The following is a 14,824-nucleotide window of genomic DNA, read 5'->3' as shown; positions in this document are numbered from 1 at the left end:
TTATATACAACCTTGGCTGGTCCGAGATGCTGAATTTTAGTATTCTGACTTTTTGCAGCAATTTGAGTTTTTTTTTTACCCCTAAAAATTCATATATTATAGTAAAAGTTGCATTCGGACTTTCATAAATAACCCCCTATGTATAAACCTAGCCCAATAAATGGATACCTGTGCTATTGATTAGCTTAAAGGGATACTGTCATGGGAAAAAAATTTTTTTTCAAAATGAACCAGTTAATAGTGCTACTCCAGCAGAATTCTGCACTGAAATCCATTTCTCAAAAGCAGATTTTTTTTATATTCAATTTTGAAACCTGACATGGGGCTAGATATTTTGTCAATTTCCCAGCTGCCCTAGTCATGTGACTTGTGCCTGCACTTTAGGAGAGAAATGCTTTCTGGCAGGCTGCTGTTTTTCCTTCTCAATGTAACTGAATGTGTCTCAGGGGGACATGGGATTTTACTATTGAGTGTTATTCTTAGATCTACCAAGCAGCTGTTATCTTGTGTTAGGGAGCTGTTATCTGGTTACCTTCCCATTGTTCTGTTCTGTGTTGGCTGCTGAGGGTAAAAGGGAGGGGGGTGATATCACTCCAACTTGCAGTACAGCAGTAAAGAGTGATTGAAGTTTATCAGAGCACAAGTCACATGACTTGGGGCAGCTGGGAAATTGACAATATGTCTAGCCCCATGTCAGATTTCAAAATTGAATATACAAAAATCTGTTTGCTCTTTTGAGAAATGGATTTCAGTGCAGAATTCTGCTGGATTAGCACTATTAATTGATTCATTTTGAAAAAATTTTTTTTCCCATGACAGTATCCCTTTAAAGCAGCATGTCCATCATGTGCAATACCTTAGCTCTTCCCCGGAGGCCAAAAAAACACACAAAGTAGCAGTTACATTGTTCATTGTAGAATAATCATCTGGCACAAAATATTATTTCCTTATCAGCAGAGAAAATATGTCTGTATAAGCATGGAATACGATCCCAGCACCCTGATGTGAATTTTTTCTTCAGTATTGAGTGATTTTATTGGCTTTGATTACATTTTGTGGTGGCTTTGTGCTCTGTCTTCCTTGATGTGAGATTTTATGGGAAATTCCTTTTTTATAGAAATGGCCTTTTATGTGTGACTCTGAACTTGTCAGTAGCACTTGTCATTTTATAAGCATTCATTCGAGGTCTATAAAATGAATACTGAAGGATGACCTTTAAAAATAATGATACAGTCTTGAAGACGATTAAATGTGGCAGACACATATTGTGATTGCATTCTAGGATTGGTTATTGGCAGTTGATGTTCAGATAAAGCACTGGACATTATCTTATGGGATGATACTTGTTGCCGGATCCCATCATTCCCGGCTAAACACAAGTTTCTATTGAAGTCCTGATATTGCTGGACATTTCTACAGTAACAAGACATTTTCTGCATTACTTATCAGCACTACTCTATGCTTGAACTATTAACCGTTGCTATTTAATATGACTGGCAATATCAAAAAAATAAATCCCACCTTAGCATGGACCTCATGAAAAATGTAGCAGAAGTCAACTCTCCTTAGACCCAGACTCAATCTCCCACAATGCCTTGCATGCCACTTTGCACGTTAATCAGATCACTTCTGCTACATTTTCAAAAGTCAGAAGTGGAAGTGCAGAAAACAGGGGAAGACAGATTCTTCTTTCAGTAGCAATAACAAAAAACATATACAAACACATGTAAAACACTCTGAACATTGGTAATTAATGTATATTTGAATATTCCTTATAATTAGACTTCATTGTACAAAATTTAATTTTTTCGATTTTAAGGCCATCATTCTTTACTTTAGGCTTGTGCTAATCCTATACCTCAAGTTAACCTTAAGCAAATTCAATCTTCAGCCGGAATGAGACTGGCACTTCGGCAATTTTCATGCGCAGTTGTAGCAAAACATAAAATTGCTTCAACTGTGCATGCGCCAACATGCCGGTCTCATTCCGAAGATTTACGTAGAGACGGCGCCTATGAATTCCGATGCCTCAATCTGCACAAACGTTAGGGGCATTTGCCCGGGGTAACACTGAGGCTGGGGGAAGGAGGTAAAAGGGTCTGTGTAGGGTAGGGGGGTAGGGGTTTTTAAGTTTAGGGTTGAATTCTCCTTTAAGACATTCCAGTGTTACTTTGTCTGTGTTTGGGATAATTATCCTGCTCAGGTTCTCTTGCAGTGATTTCCCTGTAATTTGCACCCTCTATTCTTCCTTCTATTGCAACAAGATGCCCAGGCAATGCTGATGAAAGCAGCCCTTATCATTTATAAGCTTATAATACACATAAACTATGAATAGCCTGTAAATGGTAAAATGGTGCTTAGTTAAGTTTTCAGTTATAATTGGTGCTTAGTCACGTGACTCTCTGAAACTAGTGAAACTATAAGATCATGGAATTTCTTGGTGATGTATAATATCTTTATATTTTGCAATGGTGTACATTATTCCCTATTGAAACAACTACTCAAATAAAAACTTATTTACTAATTTATGGGGGAAATGTATGTCATGCAGCAACAGAAATCAGTAAATTTGTTTAACAAAACGTAGGACAGGATCATTATAAATCTAATGACATGGGTCAACTAATATTTTTGAATGAGCAAAGATTTAAAACCCATGGACTGGGCTGGTGGGACAACCAGTTGAAATCAATTAGGTCGCACTCACTTGTCTGCAACTTTTCCCACGTGTCCTTCCACACGAATACGATATTTGTTAGGAATTCAAACGGGCAGCACTCCATAAAATAAAAGCCTTTATTTTTCACATGCAGGGCAACAGCAGAAAAAACCCAATGGACCCCAACCCTGCTGACCCAGACCCACCTGAAACATCTGCATTCTCCCCTGACCTCCCCTCCAGACAGCAGCCGCAACAAGTCTACAAGATAAGCGCAGAGGAGGAAGGGGAGATGCAGCGTCCATAAAGAACCTCACAACTGTTGGGGAAGGGCCCCAGGGCTTGGTGTTGGAGCTCCTGAGGTGACAGCCCCTGTGGGCCATGGATCTTCCATTCTAATGGTGAGCCAATATCATTAGCAATAAATAGTAGTTTGGAATAATGTTTCAAAAAAAGCCCAGAGTGGATGATTATTACAGCAGTACCATGGAGTTTGTTGATATCTCTAAGTGGGAAACTATGGTTTGAATGTCCTTGGGAGGCCATGGCCTATTTTAATTCTCAGTCCAGACCTGAGGCTGTGGGTTGGAGCACAACAGTTTCTGAAGGAGCTACATATTGAATGTTGTTATTGAAAGCACAACAGTAACAGGGCAGCTGCAGATGGAATACTTTGAGTTGAAATACTGTGGAATAGTAGCAAGGAAACAGCTTTTTTGAATTTGTTGCTTGAAGACAAGTTTTGTTTGCATAATAATCAGAGGTACTGCCAATCAGAGGCTATTCTATTGTAAGGTCACATGAGCCAATTAACAGACAGAGTTCTGCCTTTTGCTTCCTCACTTCTTCCTGTTACAGTTAGTGTTGTAGTATTTCTGGTCAGGTGATCTCTGAGACAGCACAGATAGAGTCACGAAATGGTGGCTCAAGGCAAGAGATGTAAAAGGGCAATATTTATGTAAATATATATTCCAGTTTGGTAAGATTCTTTAATATGTCATTCAATTTGATATAAACTATCTGTTGCTTAAGTATATTTTGGGGGTATAGTTTTCCTTTAATCACAATCCCAGCAATTCTTTGCCATCCCCAGGGACATTCCTGCTTGTGTTGCTCCCCAACTCTCTTTACATTTGAATGTGGGTCAAAAAAATGTTGTGTATCCCTGCTTTAGAAAAACTGTCATGTCAGCTCTGCATATTCATACGTCTCGCTATCAGTTCTGCCTACCTATAGATCGGCTGGGCAGAGGCATATTAATGCTCAGGCTCCCCTATGCTATAGTCAAGGACCTAGTGTGATCAGGGGCTCATCTAGTTTTTTTTCCAATTATTATTTCTGTTTTGCTTTCTTTTAATATTTACTTTTGTTTTCCCCTGCTGGGAGAAGAAAGTAGACAAGGTGCATGTGTGCAGATCCAGTGACATCACAGGAGTTTGCCAAACCCAACCAGATGTAGAGAGCTTGTAGAGAGTTTGGGTGCATGCCTACCTGGATCAGCATGTTTCCAGGCCTAGCAGTAGCCTAGAAGGGGGGCCTATGGATGTAGCCTAGGGCCCCCATATCTTATCAGAACTTGCTGGGGGATGCTGAGAAGTGCAGTGCTGTAGCAATATGAGCATTGTGAGTTAACCTTTCTCTGCTCTGCATAATTGCCAAGCACTTACCACATTCCTCAGCCCTCTACAAGAAAGCATTGAGCAGAAAATGACAAGACACATGAAAAAAAGAGGTTTTAATAGAAAATTAGTTTCTGCCCTTTAGTGAAGGTGAATTTCAATCCTGAATTACAGTTGAATTAATATAAACATCAGTGCCACTTATTATTTGTAATATCCACTTCAGTTCTGGAGTGCTTACTAGAGCAAGGCTCTTTATCATTCAGACAATTTAGTGTAGGGACATTCGCTCATCTTCTATACTCACTTGAACTCCACGGCTTCCAGGGAAATCAAATACCATAGCGTGCCCAGGAGAGTGCATGTACGGTCACTTACCTGAATGTTGTAGTGTTTGGAACACACTGAACTGGTAAGAAACTCCAAATGTACAAATTAAACTAGAAAAAGGATTAGAAAAAGGATAAGAATGATTTGCTTTTAGTTTAGTGATTCAGATAAATAGTGTAGGTGAGTATGCACAAAGATCCATAGTTTATATTTATTAATGAATGCGAAGTGTACTAGTGAGTCTTCTTAAGATGTATATAAGATGACAGATATTAGGCACTATTGGTGCACTGGTGGAGCAAAAACCAGCAGAGCACACTTGCATGTAATAGGCTGGAAGCAATTCATACATTTTCAAACAGGTATGGGATACTTTATCAGGAAACCCATTGTCTGTAAAGCTCCGAATTAAAGGAATATAAAGTGAGACCAATGTTAAAGCTGCTTAAAACATGACACGGTAGTCTATAACATATTGAAAGTTTATTCAAAGTTGAACTACCCTTTCTCTTTAGATAGTATTAAATATGTACAGTATGTATGTTTAGCATGTTTAGTGTTTAAAGGGATGCTGTCATGGGAAAAAAATTTTTTTTTCAAAATGAATCAGCTAATAGTGCTGCTTCAGCAGAATTCTGCACTGAAATCCATTTCTCAAAAGAGCAAACAGATTTTTTTATATTCAATTTTGAAATCTGACATGGGGCTAGACATATTGTCAATTTCCCAGCTGAACCAAGTCATGTGACTTGTGCTCTGATAAACTTCAATCACTCTTTACTGCTGTACTGCAAGTTAGAGTGATATCCCCCCCCCTTTTCCCCCCCAGCAGCCAAACAACAGAACAATGGGAAGGTAACCAGATAGCAGCTCCCTAACACAAGATAACAGCTGCCTGGTAGATCTAAGAACAACACTCAATAGTAAAAACCCATGTCCCACTGAGACACATTCAGTTACATTGAGAAGGAAAAACAGCAGCTTGCCAGAAAGCATTTCTCTCCTAAAGTGCAGGCACAAGCCACATGACCAGGGGCAGCTGGGAAATTGACAAAAATGTCTAGCCCCATGTCAGATTTCAAAATTGAATATAAAAAAATCTGTTTGCTCTTTTAAAAAATGGATGTCAGTGCAGAATTCTGCTGGAGTAGCACTATTAACTGATGTGTTTTGAAAAAAACATGTTTTCCGATGACAGGATCCCTTTAAAATGAGTGGGCTGGGTAATGACTGTATGCATGTAAGGCCTTGGTGAAAATAAAAGTTGCATGCTCACTATTAGCCCACCCTGCACAATATTGCTGAGCAGACAGTAGAATAAAGAGCAGTGGACCCTGTAAAGATGGGAGAAACCTATAACAGAATGGCCCACCAATGTGCCACCAGATATATAGAACCGGTGAACTGTCTGTCCTCTTCGTAACAAGTTTTGTAATACAGCAATCACAAAAGTAAATCTTACCAAACAAGAACAGATTGCTTTACTGGCAAAGACTAATCCCACAAATTTTATTATATAATAATATTAATAATATATAATAATTTGATATCAATTATAAATATATATATATATATATTGATTACAAAAACAAATGTATAATTTCTTTTTCTCAGTATATACAATATAGGAACCATGATTACAGGATCCACTCTGCAGTAATGCTGAGCACCCTCAAGAACATAGAGAGTTTGTTTAATGTTAATAATCCCACTGTTTCCGATTAAGCCAGACTGTCTTTCATCTAATACCAATTGACTGGAGGAAAACTTTCATTTCAATATTGAAAAGGGATTATGAACAATTACAGGCCTGTAAATTAGACACCTGTAGCTAATAAGTTATGATCACATTCATATTATGACGTTGGGAATGGCATTAAAAGTAGTAGAATTACTAAGGAGAAATCATGTCAAATGCAATTAATTGCTTTTAATGATGCTGTAATTAGGACAGTGGAGTTGCAAGACATGTGATCTACATAGATTTTGCCAAAGCTTTTAATACTTACAAATATAAGCTTTGCTCTATAAGTTCTATGGTTCTTAGTGCTACTGTTTTTCAAGACATGGCAAAATATTGTGTACAGAGAGTAGCTGTCAGTAGGCTACTAGTAGTGTAAAGGAAGGTTCTGTTCTGGGTTTGATTTTATTGAAATTGTTCATTAATGAAGAGGACATCGTAAACAAAGTATCCATGTTTGCTGTTGACACAGAACTATGCAGAAGAATTGAATTCCACTAGTTATGTGCTATCCATGCAAGGGATCTGGAAAAACTAGTATTTGGGTGCTTAGTTACAGATAAGATTTTGGGGGTTATTTATTAAGCTCTGAATTTTTCAAGTTGGACTTCTAAAGGGGAAAATTAAATTTTTTCTTAGAAAAAAAAAAATAGATCTTTTTGGAATTAAAGTCTGATGAAAAAGGTACCCCAACTCAGACCTGCAGAGAACATGTAAAAGTCAATAGCAGATGTCCCGTTAACAATTGGGAGATTTTGCACTGGGTTTCCAAAAAAATGGTATCTTTAATGCAATTTTACAAAAATCGTAGGATTCTGATTTTTTTCGGCACACGAATAAATTCATGAAAATGTTTTGATAAATGGGATGAATAGTCCATGCGGATTTGATCGGAGTAGTTTTTAGAAAATAGGGAGAACTTTTCGGATTTTGATAAATAACCCCTTTTATGTTGAATGTTAATGTGCAGGCTTCTTGTACCTTTTATGGGACTAAGGAAATCCTTGATGATGAAGGGACTTCTTGTGGATATTCAAAAACTCTGCTGCCATATTCATCGATAGATCCTTCCAGAATATTTGAGTGTATTTCTTGCGATTAGAAAAAAAAGACATTCCATTTTAAGGTGTCAAAAGAAAAGGTTAGATGACTTGCTAATCCAGGGAATGGTCCAATTGCCCTTTTTAAATCAAGACTTATTTCTTAGAAGCAAATTGTAGGTAAGGTCAGATCTTTTTTCCCTTCCTCTGGCTCAGTTAAAGTTTATCTTAGAAAAAGGACTGCACTTGATGGATGTGTCTTTTTTCAACCGCTGTTATTATCAGGGTTGGACTGGGCTGGGCTGTCGGGACACCGGGAAAAAACCCGGTGGGCCTCCAGCACAGACCCGTTCCCCTAATCTGGCGAGCCCCCAAAAAAACAATGGGGGTCATTTATAAATATTGCATAGTGCATATTTATTTGCAAATGGTTATATTATCCATGTTTTTTCCTGAACGCTAATAAATTGCACTGCTGTGCCCTTCTTTCCAGTTTTTGCGAATTCGCATTATAACATTTTGGCACATGTCTCGCAAATGAGATGGGCGTTTGCATGAGTGCGCCCACTGTGCAAGGTTGTTGTGCGTGAAAATAGCGCCGACAGTAACTTAAATTCACAATTTGCTCTTATAGACATTCGCATTGTGAAAAAAAAATTGCAATTCTGTTTGCACTTCACTTATTCAGCTTTAAAATATAACCATGCACAGGGCAAATATATTCAACTGCCTTGCGCGAAGTTTATAAATGAGCCCCAATGTGTTTGGAACCCAGTGCCCCACCCCGTGCTCCAGTCCGACCCTGATTATTATGTAGTGGTGTTAGACACCTGTGCATGCAGGACAGCAATATTAGACAACTGCCAGTATAACATCCACAGTTCTTCTTTGATGAAGAAAAACAATCAGTTCTAACACATTTTTTATGAATTTTTATTTCAACCATCTTTTCCCATCATTCCCCCCGTTTCATTAAAAAAACCCAGTCTTCTTTTTGACAAATATTTAGCTCCAAATGCAGGGCCATATTTATAAAGCTGTGGCACATTATGCTGTTTAATATCTTGTCTATTTATAAAGTTGTTTTGATTTTTTCCAAGTGTGTAGCAAACTGTAAAGTATGTCATACAAAGAGTTAAAAAAAAGAGCATGAGTTTGCTACTTGAATGTGTCCATTTACTTCAACAGAACGTGCCTGGTCTAAAATTGGTGTTAAATAACGGGAGTTATTTTCTGTGTTAATCTGCCATAATTTAAATTACATCCCTTTTTAAAACCACAGACTATTGCTTTGAAAGAGAACTAAACCCCCTTAGGTACAACAGCCCCCCTTAACTACCCTCCTTCGGTATGGGGTGCCGTTTGTCCCAAATACATTTTGTATACAAAACTATCCCTAATACACAGAATGCATGCTTCTCATGGTATATTAATATTTGTGACCATACACATACAAAAATATACAAAATAATTATTTCTATTAAAAAATAAGAACAAAATCTGGTTAGTGCACAAAAGGTCGCACAAATGTATAACCTCCATGTAACGGACACACTTATGTGCAAAGTTACTTACAGAATGAATTATGTAAAAAAAACATGGACATAATATATAATAGTGTAACTAACTAGTGCATGCTATAAGCTAGATTTGAATGACAAAATAGATATTTATGGCAGAAAGCAAGATTTCATAATACAGGATTCATTCTTTCCACAAAATGAAAGTTCAGTTTCACAAAACATATCCATTCTGTGGACCATCTAGCTTAGGATGCACTAGTTAGTTACACTATTATATATTATGTCCATGTTTTTTTTACATAATTCATTCTGTAAGTAACTTTGCACATAAGTGCGTCTGTACTGGGACTGGGAGTCAAAATAGGACCTGCCATTCCAAGTACACAGAGGCCCAAACAGCCCCCCACCAGCCCAAACAGCCCCCTACCAGCCCACTATATGGTACTTTTCTATTGAACCATACAGCAGCCCCTCTGGCATTTGCCAGAACCCACAGATTGCCAGTCCGGGCCTGCGTCTGTTACATGGAGGTTATCCATTTGCGAGACTGATTGATTGTTAAAATGTACAGAATGGAGTTTGTGATATAATGCAACCTTTTGTGCACTAACCAGATTTTGTTCTTATTCTTTAATAGAAATAAGTCTTTTGTATATTTTTATCTGTATATATGGTCACAAATACTTATATACCATGAGAAGCATTCATTCTGTGTGCTAGGAATAATTTTGTATACAGAATGTATAGGGACAAACGGCACCCCATACTTCAGTCTCGCTCATCTCCCTCCCCGCACAATCTCTTATGTAAAAAAGTGCTGCTGTTTGAAAACCTGAGCTGTCCATTACGATACTCATATGGGTTTATTTATAAAAGATTGAATTTGTGAGGTTTTTTCTACTTCGAAAAATTTAAAAAAAAACTCTGATATTTGCTTATTTCTGAAAATTCTAAATGTAGAAAAACTCGATCAAAATCTAATCATTAAAAAAATGGATTTTATTGAGTTTATAAGCTTAAAACAAGAATATCTTAAGTGTTTCTAGTTTATGAGCTTTAAAAATTAGAATTTGTGCTTTTACAAACTCGAATTAAAACTTGAAAACCATATTTAAAAAATGCCTTGAAGTTTTCAGAGGACAATTCGAATTGACTTCTATATTAACTCCTGGCGAGTTAATGTATAAGTCAATTTGATGCCAATTTTTCTACATTTAAGTTTCTTTTGCTTAATAAATACCAGACATTCAAGTTTTTGAAAATATAATTCAAATTTGTGAGTTTTGGTGCAAAAAAAACCCCTAAGTGCACAACCTTGCAGGCACATGCTAGTCGGAGCTAGTCAGGAATCCACTTCAACTGTGCATGCGCCTGCAGGGTCTGTGTATCTGAAGTAGGTCTGGACTGGGAGTCAAAATAGGCCCTGGCATTTTAGGTACACAGAGGCCCAATCAGCTCCCCACCAGCCCACTATATAGTGACTTTCTATGGCATCTTATGGCAGCCCCTCTGGCATTTGCCAGTCCAGGCCTGAAAGAGTATCCAAATGGACAGAAGATGACTGCTGCACTGCTTTGTGTTTTTAGCTCAGGTTTTGAAACAGGGGTACTCTTTTACATAATAGATAATGCGAGAAGGGAGAGATGAGGGGGGCCAATGGAGGGCAGTGGAAGGGGGCTTTTGTACTTAGGTGGTTTAGTTCTCCTTTAAATCTAATAATTGTCATTTTATAGGCACCAACTTATAAATGATATCAAGACCAATAATGTGTTTTGCCATCAGAATTTATAGCTCTTCTAGTGAACCCATAGCAGCACCTGTCACCGAAGCTATCTCTTTATGTTCTGCTAAACGTTCTGATGTTAGGATTTGCTGTTAGGATATAATTTACAAGCTGACGCAGTGTAAAATTGGAGCTTCTATCACAGAATTACCCATCAGTGTTGCTATGGGCGCTGCACTAAAAATTTAAAAGGCTATTAGAAGTCAGTTCGACCTGTGGCCTCATCCTTTTATATAGTCATGGAGAAGTAATAGCCTTATAAATCACACGAGACGCTACACATACTACACATGTAGCGGATTACATCTAGAAATGCGAAGATCACCAAGCACACTGTTAAGCCATATATTTTTTTTCTAATTTTGGTTCTGTACATTACCACAATGAATTTTAAAGTAAACCACTCAGATGCAGTTGAACTGCAGACTTTCAGCTTTAATTCAGTGGGTTGAACAAAAAGATTGCATAAAAATGCAATCACTTCACTTCATTTCAGGGGCTCAAAAGTAATTAGACAAATTAAAAAACTGAAAATAAAGTGTTCATTTCTAATACCTGGTTGAAAACCCTTTGCTGGCAATGACAGCCTAAAGCCTTGAACTCATGGACATCATCAGATTCTGGGTTTCCTCCTTTTTAATGCTCTGCCAGGCCTTTACTGCAGCGGCTTTCAGTTGTTGTTTGTTTGTGGGCCTTTCTGTCCGAAGTTTAGTCTTCAACAAGTGAAATGCAGCTCAATTGGGTTCAGATCAGGTGAATGACTTGGCCATTCAAGAACATTCCACTTCTTTGCTTTAATAAACTCCTGGGTTGCTTTGGCTATATGTTGGATTTGAGCAGACAGTGTCTCTGAACAACTCAGAACTTATTCGGCTGCTTTTGTCCTGTGTCACATCATGGATAAACACTAGTGTCCCAGTGCCACTGGCAGCCATGCACGCCCAAGCCATCCCACTGCCTCCGCCATGTTTTATAGAGATGTGGTATGATTTGGATCATGAGCTGTTCCACACCTTCTCCAAACTTTTTTCTTGCCATCATTCTGGTAGAGGTTGATCTTGGTTTCATCTGTCCAAAGAATTTTTTTCCAGAACTGTGCTGGCTTTTTTAGATGGTTTTTTTTATAACAAAGTCCAAAATAGCCTTTCTATTCTTGATGCTTATGAGTTGCTTGTACCTTGCAGTGCACCCTCTGTATTTACTTTCATGCAGTCTTCTCTTTATGGTAGACCTGGATATCGATACGCCTACCTCCTGGAGAGTGTTGTTCACTTGTTTGGCTGTTGTGAAGGGGTTTCTCTTCATCATGGAAATGATTCTGAGATCATCCACCACTGTTGTCTTCCGTGGACGTCCAGGTCTTTTTGCGTTGCTGAGTTTACCAACACTTCTTTCTTTCTCAGGATGTACCAAACTGCTGATTTTGCCACTCCTAATATTGTAGCAATTTCTCAGATGGGTTTTTTTCTGTTTTTGCAGCTTAAGGATGGCTTGTTTCACCTGCATGGAGCAAACAACTTGAACGTGTACACAGACGAGATCCGTACGTGGGGCTGGGTGAGCGCTCTATCCCACACGTTCCATTCTGGTCACGTGGACAAAGCAAACATGGTGCTAAAGGCGCATACGTAGGTCTTCTTTGGAAAGAGTTGCTATGAGAAGAAATTGTGTAAAATCTTATCCTTTATTGATCAAACTTGGTTAAAATCATAAAGTCCAAATTTACAGGGCAGGGGAGTGCATGGCTCAACGCGTTTCGTGACTACAAGGTCACTTCATCAGAAGCCCACCTGCATGGAGAGTTCCTTTGACTGCATGTTCATGTTCCACATACAAGCACCCCCCCCCCTCAAATCAACTCCAGGGCTTTTATCTGCTTCATTGATAATGATATAACGAAGGAATTGCCCACACCTACCCATGAAATAGCATTTGAGTCAATGGTCCAATTACTTTTGAGCCCCTGAAATGAAGTGATTGTGTTAAAAGTCTGCAGTTCAACATCTGAGTTGTTTCATTTAAAATTCATTGTGGTAATGTACAGAACCAAAATTAGAAAAAAGTTGTCTCCATCCAAAGATTTATGGGCCTAACTGTATATACCTTGAACAGAAAGGATCCCCCACTTGCAGGTCTTTAAGGAAAAATAAAAACTTTTATTACAAAACATATGTCAATCCCCATATTTTGTAATAAAAGTTTTTATTTTTCCTTAAAGACCTGTAAGTGCGGATCCTTTCTGTTCAAGGTAGATAATAGCACGTTGATCTTGCACCCAGGCCCGTGAACTTTTTTATGAGTGCTGGCAACTCTGAGGACTAAATAAATATATATATATATATATACAAACAGAGTTTTATAAATTATGTATTCTATACCAATTTTTACTCCATTTATTTACATGGCTTTATAAAAATGCCCCTTATACAGCCCCTCAGACACAGCGAAATCCATTAATTCCTATGGAAGGCTGAAAAACTGAGATTACATTTTTTTTCCATTGATACTTATCTCAAAGACATTGAAATGGTGGTAAAATGTCAGTAGCTTTTTTTCATCTCAATAAAATTTCCATTTGGAAATTGCCTACTGTTTTAATTTCATCAAAAATTCTTTGACTATTTTTCTTTTTTTTTTTAGAAATTTGAACAATCTTACTTTTATGAAAACTGTGGACATGTATGAAATGTTCCTCTGATAACAGCAATATTATGGTACTAACATGGTCAACACTACAATTATTAAGTCTGAATCGACAATCATCAAGCATGATCATACATGACTGGTGAAATCCAACTATATTTTTCAATCAAGTAAATCATTTACATCTTTAACTTACATCATATTTTTCTGATAATAAATCATTTTATAACAAAAATGAATGTAAATTATACAGCACCAAAGTTTGCATTGATTTGCACACACAGGTATATATTTATTTATATATATATATATTTGTTTTTCCTTGAATTCAAATAATATATGTTCCTTGGCAAGGTTATCATAATGCATGGATTGTTAAAAGCACTCACGTCGTCCATTTTCAAAGAATGACAAAATGCGGACTCAACAGACTTATTGATGAGGAAAAGGAATACATCTAAACCATTTATCATGAGAGTAGTTCGCCTGAGAAGCAGCAAGTTAAATTTGTCTTGAATTAGTGAATTTCACATCAAGGGGTGAGTATCTTTACATTCTAGGATACAAGAAGACACCATGTTTACAGGTCATTCTGGGATGCCCAACGTGCAGTTCTTAATACATTTTACAATCTCTTTTTTATTAGAGTAATTACATTATATATCATGGTGTTTGTTTGTAGCCTTCACTGATGAAGGTCTCATAAAAAATGACTTTAAAAGTCCCAGACCAATAAGGCTGAGGTATTTGAGACCACAATTTGTTAAATTTCATGTTAAAGACCGGCCTTCAACTTAATTACATATTTTAAAAACATGTAAAAGCATGAAGATTTCACATAATTCACAAATTTTATAATTGTAAGCTTTGCAGTCTAATGAATCATGATCAAGTTAGTAACTTGCTTTTATATATCATCTGCAGGCAGAAGGATATAACATGATACAACAGTATGATTTTGGAACAATGTCAGGCCCATAGCTAGAGAAGAGGAATAATTTAGTCAATCAGAAATGTGCACCTGTATGTCACAACTGTTGCTTCGCATCCCACCAATTGGGTTATGGTTCATAAACAACTGGAGGTTGAACATCCTTGATATAAATTCTGAATATGAACATATAATATTTCATTTGTACTTAAATCAATGACATTGTCTATTTAAGGGACTCCAAGTTAGTTTGCCAAATCCCCTCTCTTCTTTCCCTTAAACTAGCTCAGAACAATATACATTGCATGATAAAAGGTTAGACTTTATTTTTATATATGAATCTTAGGTGCTGTTTTTATCTATGGGGACAGATCACTAAGGCTGGGTTGCTGGGGCGTTATCAGCAACCCATAACGCATAACACCAGATCTGGCTTCCGTGCCGCCCCTCATTCCAAGTCTTTTTAGGTCTTAGCTGCACATATTTTTCAGCTTCTTTTTATTCCCAAGGATATTAGTGTCTCATATAAATGTGTTAAGTACCAGAAATATCAGG

The sequence above is a fragment of the Xenopus laevis genome, chromosome 6S (assembly GCF_017654675.1).
Source record: "Xenopus laevis strain J_2021 chromosome 6S, Xenopus_laevis_v10.1, whole genome shotgun sequence".
Lineage (NCBI taxonomy): Eukaryota > Metazoa > Chordata > Amphibia > Anura > Pipidae > Xenopus > Xenopus laevis.
Note: the sequence above shows the minus strand (reverse complement) of the source record.